Below are 12,133 nucleotides of genomic sequence, written 5' to 3' on the forward strand. Positions count from 1 at the left end.
CAGCTGCAGACAAGAACAAAGCTTTCAAGGTCAATTTTAAACAGGGGGTATCAGTATTCTGAAACATTTCTATGAAAAATTTTAATAGGTGAAAAACATGACTTTACCAGTACAATCCTAAGATAAAGCACAATCAAAGCAATGGCTACCAAGAGGTGGGAGTGGTGCAGTCAAAGCCAAAGTGGTGCAGTCAAGAGCCAAGGTCATGGGGCCGGTGCTGTGGCATAGCGGGTAAAGCCACTGCCTCCAGTGCTGGCATCCCATATGGGTACTAGTTTGAGTCCCGGCTGCTCCACTTCTGATCCAGCCCCCTCCTCATGGCCTGGGAAAGCTGTGGAAGATGGCTCAAGTGCTTGGGCCCCTGCACCTGCATGGGAGACCCTAAGAAGCTCCTGGCTCCTGTCTTCAGATCGGTGCAGCTCTGGCTGTTGTAGCCAATTGGGGAGTGAACCAGCAGATGGAAGACCTCCCTTTCTCTCTCTCTGCCTCTCCTTCTCTCTGTGTGTAACTCTGCCTTTCAAACAAATAAATAAATCTTAAAAAAAAAAAAGAGCCAAGCTCATGAAGCAAGATTAGTGAGAGGAGGAGGGCAACTGCACCAGCCTCTGAGCTATGCAGGTCAAGAACAATTTCACTGGGGTGGATGTATGGATTTTAAGGTAAGAAGAAATGATTAAAAACAGAGACAAAAGGTCCCAGCCCACCTGCTGAGTTCAACACAAATACCTGGAGGATGAGTCACCGGTCAGACACCCCCTCCATGCCCAGTGGCCAGATGAGGAGCCAGGTCCCCAGAGATCTACACCCAGCTATTACAGATGCTGCTGCACTTGCTGTGTTCTGTAGGGGGAAGCACTTTAAGCAGCTGGCAGATGCATGGCCTGTTACTGTAAGAACAGAAGCGCACTGGAGCCATCCATGAGCAGGGGGGGCCTCCTGGATGACCTGATGTGCAGCTGGTCAACCTCCTGTGGTCTGAGGTCGTGGGTGCTCTGGAACTCCAAGAGCTTCTCCCTTTCCTGGATCCCAGGGCTGACATCAGAGGCCGGTAGAGGGTGCAGTCGGCTGGTCAGCACCAGCCAGTTCCCCAAACAGAACAATTCTGAAGCTAAGCTTGTCAGTCAGGACCTACCCGGCCATGGGGTCGGCATCTCCATCTCTTACTACTTGAGCTTCCAGGACTACAGGGCCTCCCAAAGAGACAAATGTCACATGGAGGAGAACACCAGTGAGAACAAAGTTGCACTGTTCTGATGCCTGAAAGGCTGTGCTACCGTGGCATGCAGTGAATTGAGGATGTCCCTGATTGGAGAGGGCAACCGCTCCTGCGGGAAGAAGTGCTTTATTTTATTTTAAAAAAATATGTATTTTTAATTGATATTAAAGGCAGAGTTATAGACACACAAATCTTCCTTCTGCTGGTTCACTGCCCCCAGATGGCTGCAATGGCCAGAGCTGGGACAAGCAGAAGCCAGGAGCCAGGAACTCCATCCTGGTCTCCCACATGGGCGGCAGGGACCCAAGCATCTGGGCTATCTTCCACTGTTTTCTCAGCCTCTTTAACAGGAAGCTGGATCAGGAGTAGCCGGGACTCAAACATCCATATGGGATGTCAGTGTCAAGGGCAGCAGCTTAACCCATTATGCCACAATGTCAACCCCATCCTTCCTGTCTGGATCCAGAAAACGTGGTTGTTCTCCGTGGCTCCTGCTCAGCCTTCTCTGTACCAGCCACAGTCCTGTGTGATCCAGGTGAAGCCTGGTAGTCCCCACTTCCTTCGATGGTGTCTTTGTAGCTTCCACCTATAAGTGAAAGCTGAGCTGATTCTTGTCCACCTGGGGAATGAGACAACTGAGGGGAACACTCATCCTTTCCAATCGACTGTGAACAAGTTGGAGCAAGCTCTGCTTGAAGCTAGGCTTACGGGGGAAAGGTCAGAAGCCTCCTGCTAATCAACTGCAGAATCCCCTGAGTGACATCTGCTCCTAAGACTCACGGAAGAATTACGTGGAATTCGCCACAAGGAATCAGCTCCATGTGATTGTAGATGAGATTTACGGGCTTTCTATGTTTCAGGAATCCACCACATTCCAGTGTTCTGAGCACAGTCTGCCTGACTCCAGTAGGACCTACGTGATCTGGGGCACCAATGAGGATTTTAACATCTCTGGCTTCTGCATTGGTGCTCGGGTGGCCTCTGTCCTGAGTTCCTCCGGCGACTTCCATGGTACCTCTGGCTTCACCCGTGGAAGCTGTGTTGACAGCTCCAGGACAGAGAACCAACTGCCCATTAACATACGTGCCCTCTCATGGCTCCGGGCTCTGGGCAGCTCACACGTGCATCCCAAACAAACTGAAGGAGTTGAAGATCCTCTTTCTCAGTAATAGCTCTGGCCTCTATGTCTACATCAATTTGAAATCATACCTGGACCCAAGGACATTAGGTGAAGACCTGGTCTTCCATCACTGCTTTCTATATCACAAGCTGATATTATCCCATGGCAAAACCTACATGTGTAAGGAGCCTGGCAGGTTCCAGCTCATCTTTGCAGACAAGCTCCCCATCCTCTGCTGCCTCCGCACAGCTAAAAGTGGGGCCCTCTAGCCACGCATGGGGTCCAGTCAGGTGTGAGAGGAGCAGAAGCAGGACTGGACACTGAAGCAGCTGGCAGACGCGTGGAGGGAGGAGGCTGCCTGCTTCCCAGTCCATGGCTCGGGCCAGTCATGCGCTCAGGAGCCCCTGAGCGCAGCCTCTAGTCCAGAAGTTGAGCTGATGCTGTGATTGAGCAAGTGGTGGGCTCTTCCAGAAATGGTCCCACTCAACCCATCATCAATGTCCTCAAGCCAAGCATCTGCCATCTTTGGAAGCTTTGCATCTTTTTAGTCTTCTTTTAGTCATTTTCACACAAAATGATGTGTTACTGAGGTTGGGATGGGAAGGGCTGGAGGCATCTGGAGGGATAAAGAGGGTGCCTGCGTCCTATTTTAAATGGGTTTCTTTTTGATATTCAATGTCTAATAAATTCCATATTCTTTTATTTTTTTTAAAAAAAGAGCAAAGGTCATGGCAATGGTTTTTTTTGGGATGCTTAGAATTTTGCTTTTTGACTTTCTGGAAAGCCAAATAATGTAGTGTCTGCTTATAAGGAGAAAGTCTTGAGAAAATCGGCCTAAGCGCTAGCAGAAAAATACCAGGAAAGCAACGCCAGAGTCCTTGTTCACCATGACAATGTTCATGCTCATCCCTCACCTCAAACAAGGGCAATTTTGTGGAAGTTTTGATGGGAAATCAGTAGGCACTCAACTTCCATTCCTGATTTGGCTCCTTCTGACTTCTTTTTGTTTTCTAAATTAAAAAAAAAATTTTAAAGGGCACCCATATTTTTCAGTCAACAATGGAAAGAAGACAGCACTGACATGGTTAAATTCCCAGGGACCTCAGTTCTTCAAGGGTGGACTAACTGGCTGGTGTCATTACTTACAAAACTGTCTTGAACTTGATGGAGTGCATGTTGAGAAATAAAGTTTATATTTTTCATTTCTCTCTTTTAATTGCATTTTCCATGAAGCTTTTGAGCGCTTACCTTGTAGAGGTACTCAATAGGTATTAGCTATCGGGGTTTAAAAAAATAGATGGGAGGCGGGGACAGGGTCGGGGAGAGGGAGAGAGAGAGAGAGAGAGAGAGAGAGAGAGAGAGAGAGAGATTCCATTTGTTGCTTCATTCTCCAAATCCACATAACAGCCAGGCCTGGACCAGACCAAAGGCAGGAAGCCAGAACCCCATCTGGGTCTCTCATGTGGGTGGGAGGGGCCCAAGCACTTGAGTCATCATCCGCTGCCTCTCAAGATGCATTAGCAGAGAGCTGGAACAGAAATGGAGCAGCTGGGACTCAAACTGGCACTTCAATATTGGATGCAGGAACTCCAGCAGCGGACTTGGGCCATCCTCCACTGCTTTCCCGCGCCATAACAGAAAGCTGGATGGGAAGTGGAGCAGCCAGGTCTCGAACTGGCGATCATATGGGATGCTGACACTGCAGACGGCGGCTTTACCCACTGTGCCACAGCACAGGCCCCCCTTCTATTAGGTTTTTAAGAATGCTTATTCATTTTTATGTATTTGGAAAGCAGAAGTGAGGGTGGGGGGGAGAAAGAGATTTTCTATCTGTTGGTTCTCTCCCCAAATGCCTATAACATCTGGGGCTGGGTCGGGTTGAAGCCAGGAGCCAAGAACTCATTCAGGACTCCCATGAAGGTGGCAGGGATACAGGTACCTGAGCCATCATTCTGCTGCCTCATGGGATGGGCATCAGCAGGAAGCTGGACTGGAAGCAGCATAGTCAGGACTCGAACCAGGCTCCCTGACAAGAGATGCAAGTGTCCCAAGCAGTGCCACCACTTAACTTGCTGTACCACCACACCTGCTCCATTTGTGTTTTTTGTTTGCTTGTTTTTTTAAATACTTATTTTTTATTTATTTGAAAGACAGAGTTACAAAGAGAGGCAGAGAGAGACAGAGGTCTTCCATCTGCTGGTTCACTCCCCAGATGGCGCAACAGCCAGAGCTGCGCCGATCCGAAGCCAGGAGCCAGGAGCCGCTTCTGGGTCTCCCATGTGGGCACAGGGGCCCAAGGACTTGGCCATCTTCTACTGCTTTCCCAGGCCACAGCAGAGAGCTGGATCGGAAGAGGAGCAGCTGGGACTAGAACTGGCACCTATGTGGGAAGCCAGCGCTTCAGGCCAGGGCTTTAACCCACGGTGCCACAGTGCTGGCCCCTCCATTTTTTTTATTATTAATAATCTGTGCCAGTCCGCTGCTCTAAATTGTTCTATGATTGTTCCCAAAAATGAGATCTTCAGTAAGATCAGTTCTTGACTAAAAGGATCCTCCATTTGCTGGTTCACACCACAAATGGCCACAACAGCTGCAGCTGGGCTAGGCTCGAGCCAGGAGCCCAGAACCCCATCCAGATCTCCCATGAGGGTAGCAGGGACCCCAGCATTTTGGTCATCATCCACTGCTTTTCTAGGCATATTAGCAGGCATCTGGATTGAAAGGAGAACAGCAGAGACCCACTGGCACTCTGATATGGGATGCTGGTGTTATAAGTGGCTGCTTAACCCACTATGCCAAAATGCTGACCCCCATTTTCCCAGTTTTACTAAGTATTTTTTTAAAGATTTATTTACTTATTTGAAAGGCAGAGTTACAGAGAGGCAGAGGCAGAGTTACAAAGAGGGAGGGAGGGAGAGAGAGAGAGAGAGAGAGAGAGAGAGAGAGAGAAAAGTCTGTCTTTCATCTGCTAGTTTGCTCCCCAAATACCCACAATGGCCAGAACTGGGCTGATCCGAAGCCAGGAGCCTGGAGCTTCTTCCTGGTCTCTCACATGGGTGCAGAGCCCCAAGCACTCGGGCCATCTTCTACTGCTTTCCCAGGCCATAGCAGAGAACTGGATCAGAAGTGGAGCAGCCGGATCTTGAACCAGCACCCATATGGAATGCTGGCACTGCAGGTGGCAGCTTTACCTGCTATGCGACAGCACTGGCCCCCATTTCCCCAGTTTAAAAAGAAGTAGTCATTGTACGGAAAAAGTAATACTCTGTGAACTATGAAATATTCAAAATGAATATTCTGAATGAATGAATATTCTGGAACGAATCCAGATTCCACTCTTTCAGACTTTGTCACCTTGGAAAAGTCATTTATTTTCTCAAATCATGAATCTCTGTCTGCATAATACCTCAAATAAAGATACCTATCACATGGTGCAGTTGTGTTAAATGGAGTCATGAAGGTACAGTGTTTAAGGTAGTACCTGGCCCACTGCCAACAGTGGGGAAAAAAAATGGAGGGAGAGAGGGAAAAAGAGCGGGAGGGAGAGGAAGAGAGTAGGAGGAATGCAGGAAGGAGAGGGATGGAAGAAAGGAGAGAAGGTGGGAAGAAAAAGGATCAGAGAGAAGAGAACAGGAAGGGCAATGACTGTTACAGGGTGAGAAAGCATAATATAATCCACATGGAAGAGAAAGGTTTATTTTAATAAACTGTCAAACAGTAGGAAAAGTGCTTAGAAACAGGATATATATTTTTATTTGAAAAATAAAAAGATTCTTTGCTATTTATGCAATACCATTTCTTTTTTTTTTTTTTTTTTTTTTTTTTTTTGACAGGCAGAGTGGATAGTGAGAGAGAGAGACAGAGAGAAAGGTCTTCCTTTTTGCCGTTGGTTCACCCTCCAATGGCTGCTGTGGCCGGTGCATCATGCTGATCGGAAGCCAGGAGCCAGGTGCTTCTCCTGGTCTCCCATGCGGGTGCAGGGTCCAAGGACTTGGGCCATCCTCCACTGCCTTCCCAGGCCATAGCAGAGAGCTGGCCTGGAAGAGGGGCAACCGGGATAGAATCCGGCGCCCCAACTGGGACTAGAACCCGGTGTGCCGGTGCCGCAAGGCGGAGGATTAGCCTGTTAAGCCACAGCGCCGGCCGCAATACCATTTCTTTTAAGAGGGATTTTCCTCTGTCACTCAGGGGATAAACTTAATATAAACTTGGAATTTTTATTTCCTATTTGGGATTTGTTTGTTTTTTTTTTTTTTTTTTTTTTTTTTGCAAACCAACATTTCTTAAAACACATTAAAAAGAATAAAAACAATATTTCTTAGTGATGAATGTTTGTCTATTTCTCAACATAAATAAGGCTTTGTCATAAAAATTTCCAAAGGATTTATTAATATTTCATATCTAAAAAATTAACTCAAAAATTTGGAACTGTTTAAATATAGCCACATAGAAGATCATATGACACAGCATTCAATAAAGTTAACTTTTCACCTCAAAGTTTAAAAATATTGCATTATTTGTGGCACAACATAGAAATGCATGTATCTTAGGAAAACTAAAAGAAGAAAATACCCCAGCTCCAATATAGTGGATATGGAGGTCTCCTAAGAAATACTGTAGGGTGGCTATGGGCTGAATTATCCAGATTCAATAAAATCTCCTTTCCTTAGCTGTGGACCTAGCTTCCCTCATTGACTGGAGATGTTCTGTTGTACCATGTTCATGAACACTGCAACCAGATGATAATAACGAACACAATCCGAAAGCTGATGAGGTGAAGACCCAAGGGCAGGTCTGAAAAACAACCCATCCTCAGGGCTGATCATCTGGCCTTTCTTTTTTTTTTAAAGTGTATTGTTATTCTTTTCATCTACTTGAAAGACAGAACAACAGAAAGAGAGAGAAGAAGAGAGGGAGGGAGGAACAGAGATAACCTTCCATCCATTGCTTCACTTCCCAAATACCTGCCCAACCAGGGCTGCACTAGGCAGAAACCAGGAGCCAGGAACTCCATTTGGGTCTCCCATATGTGGGTGGCAGAGGCCCAAGTACTTGGGCAATCATTTGCTGCCTCCCAGGTACCTCAGCAGAAAGTTGGATTGGCAGCACGGGAGCTGAGACTTGCACCAGTGCCCAGATATAGGATATGGGCATTCCAAACAGTTGCTTAACCTGCTCCATCCAGGTCTCCTATGTAGGCGGCAGGGCCCAAGTACTTGGGTCATTACTTGCTCCTCCCAGGTACTATAGCAGCAATCTGGATAGGAAGCACAAAATAGCTGAGACTTGAACCAGGCACTTGGACATGGGATGCAGGTGCCCCAAGTGGTGGCTTAACCTACTACAGCACAAAGCCTTCCCTGAAAATCTAATTTTATTCCAACAAGCAAACTGTAGCTTTGCATGTGAGGAATGAATGCAGATACAGGTACACTAAAGGTCCCCTATTGATCAGGACTCTGAGGCAAGGAAGACCTACCCGAATACGTGTGCATGCAAACCGCATCACCTTGTTCTATGGGGCAAGGCAGTACTGCACAGTGATATACACGGGCTCTGGCACTCCTTGTCTGTGTGGCCTTATACAATGTTAAAGAAGGGTGACAAGAGGCCATTGTCTTGGACTAAGCTCTCCCAATGAGCCCCAACGGACCAAAATTAAAGTCAAAATGGAATCACCCATGCTAATGTTCTGCAGCCACCAACAAGAAACTAAGCAGCTCATCTGACTTTCCAAGAACGCTGTCGAAACAAAACTTAACCAAATTTCCACACCAGCCAGTTTCAATGGGCATGAAAGTGAAGTGCCCTGCACCTGGACCCTTACTCTGTTTCCCTGTACCTTCCTTACAAGGGAAATCACTGGAATAACCGATTCACTTCTTGTTCTTTGTTTCTGTGTTCCTTGGGCCTTCTGTCTATAAAACCAACCTCTCCTGCTGGCTCAGTGGGACACTTTTTCTATTCAATGGGATGAAGTGTTCCCTGATTCTAAGATAGGAAATGAAGCCAAATCAGATCTTTAAGTTGTTGTAAATTTGTCCTTTGACACACATTACTTAATCTCTCTGTACCTTGTTTTCTTTCTCTGTAAAGTGGGGAGACTCAGTCACCTCCCAGGGTTGTGGCAAGATTTAAACAATACAATTCCCTAAGCACCCAGAGCAATGCCTGACACACAGAAAGCTCTCAATAAATGTTGGCTATTATTCTCATTATTCATTTTATTCAGCTGAATTTTAGGAGAAAACTCGACATGCTGGAGATCAACACTCGCAATCAGTGAACATTTGGAGAGTCTAATGATGGATCCAATACCCTACTCTCTAGCCCAGATCCCTTCGGGAGAGGCAGTAGGAATTGTAGTGATTGGTACCTTTTTCTTTCAGAAATACTCAAGAATACTGAATTAAAACAAATGCCATATCTCCATTGGTTCATTTCCAAGGAAGAAGCAGTTATTAAAATGGTAATAAGCTCAAATGATATCAAGACAGCTCAGTTCTTGGTACTAAGCTCTATTCATGGTTTGCAGCCTGTTCTCCAAGCCAGGGAATCATCTTGTCTGAGCACACACTTTGTCTTCTTACATACAATTCACATGATGTCAGGATCTTTACTAAGTACATTTTTTACTCTGAGTTAAAAAGCAAGGGGGAAGTCCGTTGGAAAACATTAAAGTATTAAAAAGAGATGGGAAAGACACTTGTTAATGAATCAGGATAGGAGTACCAGATGCTCACTTAAACAGTCTTATGCATTTATGTAATGGAGCAAGATAGTTCTTTTTATGAATTCTACAAGAGTCCTTAGAACTATAATGAAGGTGTCTGAGACTTCTGAGATACCTGACTTGTTTTAGACAACAAGACCTATTGTGAAATGGCCACATGAAGGTTCTAACAAGGATTTCAAAAACAGTTTCTGGGATCCCAAACAATCAGAGACATTAAGGATCACTTGCCCATACATTAACTGGATAGGTAATCTGGTTACCTACCTACATAGAAAACAGATGAGCCATTACTCAAGACCCACAGTTTCTCCCTAGGAGTTCTGTGTTTGATTTGCCAGACTTAGTTCTGTCAAAAATCATACTTTGGCACTTACAAGTGAGCCCTGTTTCAAAACTAGTTAATTGGGTAGAGAATTCTTAAGAAAGCAGGTTTATCTGCACTTGGGCTCTGACACACTAGTCAGGGACAAGAGACAGTTTCCAGAGATTTGTCATTGTTGGCCACTCCCCGTGCTGGAATGCTCTAAATGTGGGCAGAAGGAAACACACTGATGTATTCAGGAAATATCTGTGAATGTGTCGGAACTTTTGCTGGGAATATACACGCCAGTGTCATCTATTTTAGGAGGAGGCCACTCAGAGTGAGGGGATTTTACCAAGTAATAGAGCTTTGGTAAAGGCACAAGACAATTTCACCACCATTGTGAAAACATTGGACTGATAAAGCTATCTGCAGAAATTCAAAGTAGGCCAACACCCGTAGCCCAGCTAAAATGTCGACCCTAGAACAGGCTTCATAAAAGAGATAATACAATTGAGGAAAGTTATACAAACTGAAGCAAATGGTTTCATTCAGCTCAAGGGAGAAATCAAACAAATAAACGGGGTAGATTTCCAGCTTGACTTCCTTGAGAGACCAGTGAGGTACAGATCTTGACTTGACACGGGTCAGGTTTGGAAGCCCTGATTCCTAGGGAGAAAGCGTCAGGCTACATCTGTCGTTTGATTCTCATTACATTGTTGTACTGAAACTACACAAATGGCTGGTTTAAACCTCAATACAAAGAAATAGAAAAGGCTACAGTGTAAAGAATCTAAATCCACAAAGAATCCCAAACCACAGTGATCACAATGCCTTAAGTAGTCTCCTCGCCACCTTGTAACTAGAGCTACCACCCAGACTTAGCAAACAAAAAGCAGGATGCCCAGTCAAATTTGAACTGTAGATAAACAAAGTCTTAGTATGTTCCAGGCAGTATCAGGGATGTGCCAATAGTAAAAAAAAAAAAAAAAAAAAAAAAAATTCAACGGTAACTGGGCACCCAGCATTTTAACCAGGCTAAACCACTCCTGCTCCATCCTTGAAGCTCCCCAGTTTAGCCAACAAAAAAGTGGATTTGTATTCATTAATACCCAGTATGGTAGAGAGGCTGCAATGTGTCTTCCTGTCTGGGTTTAGAGAATGGCTCCACTACACCTAGGCTTTGGTAAGTTACCTAACTTTGCCATAATACAGTCACCACAGCTGTAAAATGGAATTAATAACAGTTCTTCCCTTAACCCGATCATTTGACAATTAAATGAGATGGGACACGAAGGGGCCTAGCCCAGTACTTGGCTCAGAGCAAATAATCAGTGTCAGTTATTATTGGTTTTGTTTCAAAATATTTATTTGAAGGACAGACAGACAGAAAGACAAAGACAGAGAAAGCTTTCATCCACTGGTTCACTCCCCAGATGTTCACAACAGCCTGGGAGTGGGCCGTGCCAAAGGTGGGAGAAGAGAACTCAATCTGGCTCTCCCACATCGGGGTGGTAGGGACCCAACTCCTTGAGCTGCTACCTGCTGTTTCCCAGGTGCACTTGGGAGCAGACTCAGGAGTGGAGCTGGGACTTGAACCCTGGCATTCTGATATGGGGGGAGGGCATCTCTACCACTGTACTAAATGTTTGCCTCCAGTGTTACCAAGAGCACATGGTGAAGATCTAAACTAGCACAGAAATCTATTTGTCTGAAATTTTTTGTTTGCCAGGAATGTTCCTTATCTACACATAGATAACAGAACCGCGGAAAGACTACGTCTCCATCTACCTGACATCCGGTTCATCTGACAGGAAGCAGCACATAGGAATTGAAAAGAACCAACTTTGATACAGCGTAATTGCAGTTTTCAGCTGAGCCGTTCACATCCATATCCTTTAGAATACAAATTTTAAAGAAAATTCAAGACAGTGATTCTCAAAGAGGGAATATTGCGAGAATTGACCACTATAGGCCGTCTTTCTTCTGCCCACCAACCCCCTCTGAGATCCACTACCCTAAATATATTCAAAGATTAAAAATAAAAATAAATAAATTAAATTAAATTAAAGAAAAATCTTCAGTGAAATATTTCCTTTGGCAAGGAGGCAAATTTAGAGCGATCTTTACGTATGCACACAATGTAGAAAGGACTCCTGGTCCCAAATGTGTCTTTTTGTCCCTAAGCCCCTGCACAAAATAAGCCTTCTCAATGTCGTCATCCTCAGAACCAAAGGGCGACGGCCTGGACACCACTGGTGACAGAAGGCTCTCAGCAGAACGGCGTTTTAAAACCAAAGCCAAAGAAAGCTGTAGCCTGTGGCCTCTTTTCACCACCGGAAGCGTCTAAATGCTTTTCCTCTTTGTAATGGGGAACATCTGCCCTTGCACCTCTCTCCCAGCAAGAAGTTTCACAGACAGTGAAGCAACATCCTTTTAAAATGTGGCTTCTCCACGTCCTTGATTAGGAAATGAGCCTTTTACATCCAGAATCCCTAACTTGCCTCTAGGGGACCAACCTTGCTCCTGTATGAAGCATCAGAAGTACTGCATAAATAAATAAGATAGAAGGCTTCTGAGAAAACTCTGGTGCGAACAACAATTCTTTTTAGAGATTTATTTATCATTTTTGTTTATCTGAAAGGCAAAGTGACAGAGAGATAGAGAAAGAGAGAAGAGTGAGAATGAGAGTGAGAGAGAGAGAGAGAGAGAGAGAGAGAGAGAGAGAGGTCTTCCATTTGCTGGATCACTCCCCAAATA

General features: G+C 45.2%; 1 protein-coding gene and 1 pseudogene across 6 annotated transcripts in view; one reads left to right on the plus strand and one right to left on the minus strand.

The window, feature by feature from the left end:
* The window catches only part of PALM2AKAP2 (PALM2 and AKAP2 fusion), a 371,129-nt gene that overhangs the window by 118,096 nt on the left and 240,900 nt on the right, over window positions 1–12,133 (minus strand). The window lies entirely within an intron of this gene.
* Window positions 1,643–2,605, plus strand: LOC133771835 (probable inactive 1-aminocyclopropane-1-carboxylate synthase-like protein 2; annotated as a pseudogene).

This window comes from Lepus europaeus, chromosome 12 (assembly GCF_033115175.1).
Source record: "Lepus europaeus isolate LE1 chromosome 12, mLepTim1.pri, whole genome shotgun sequence".
Lineage (NCBI taxonomy): Eukaryota > Metazoa > Chordata > Mammalia > Lagomorpha > Leporidae > Lepus > Lepus europaeus.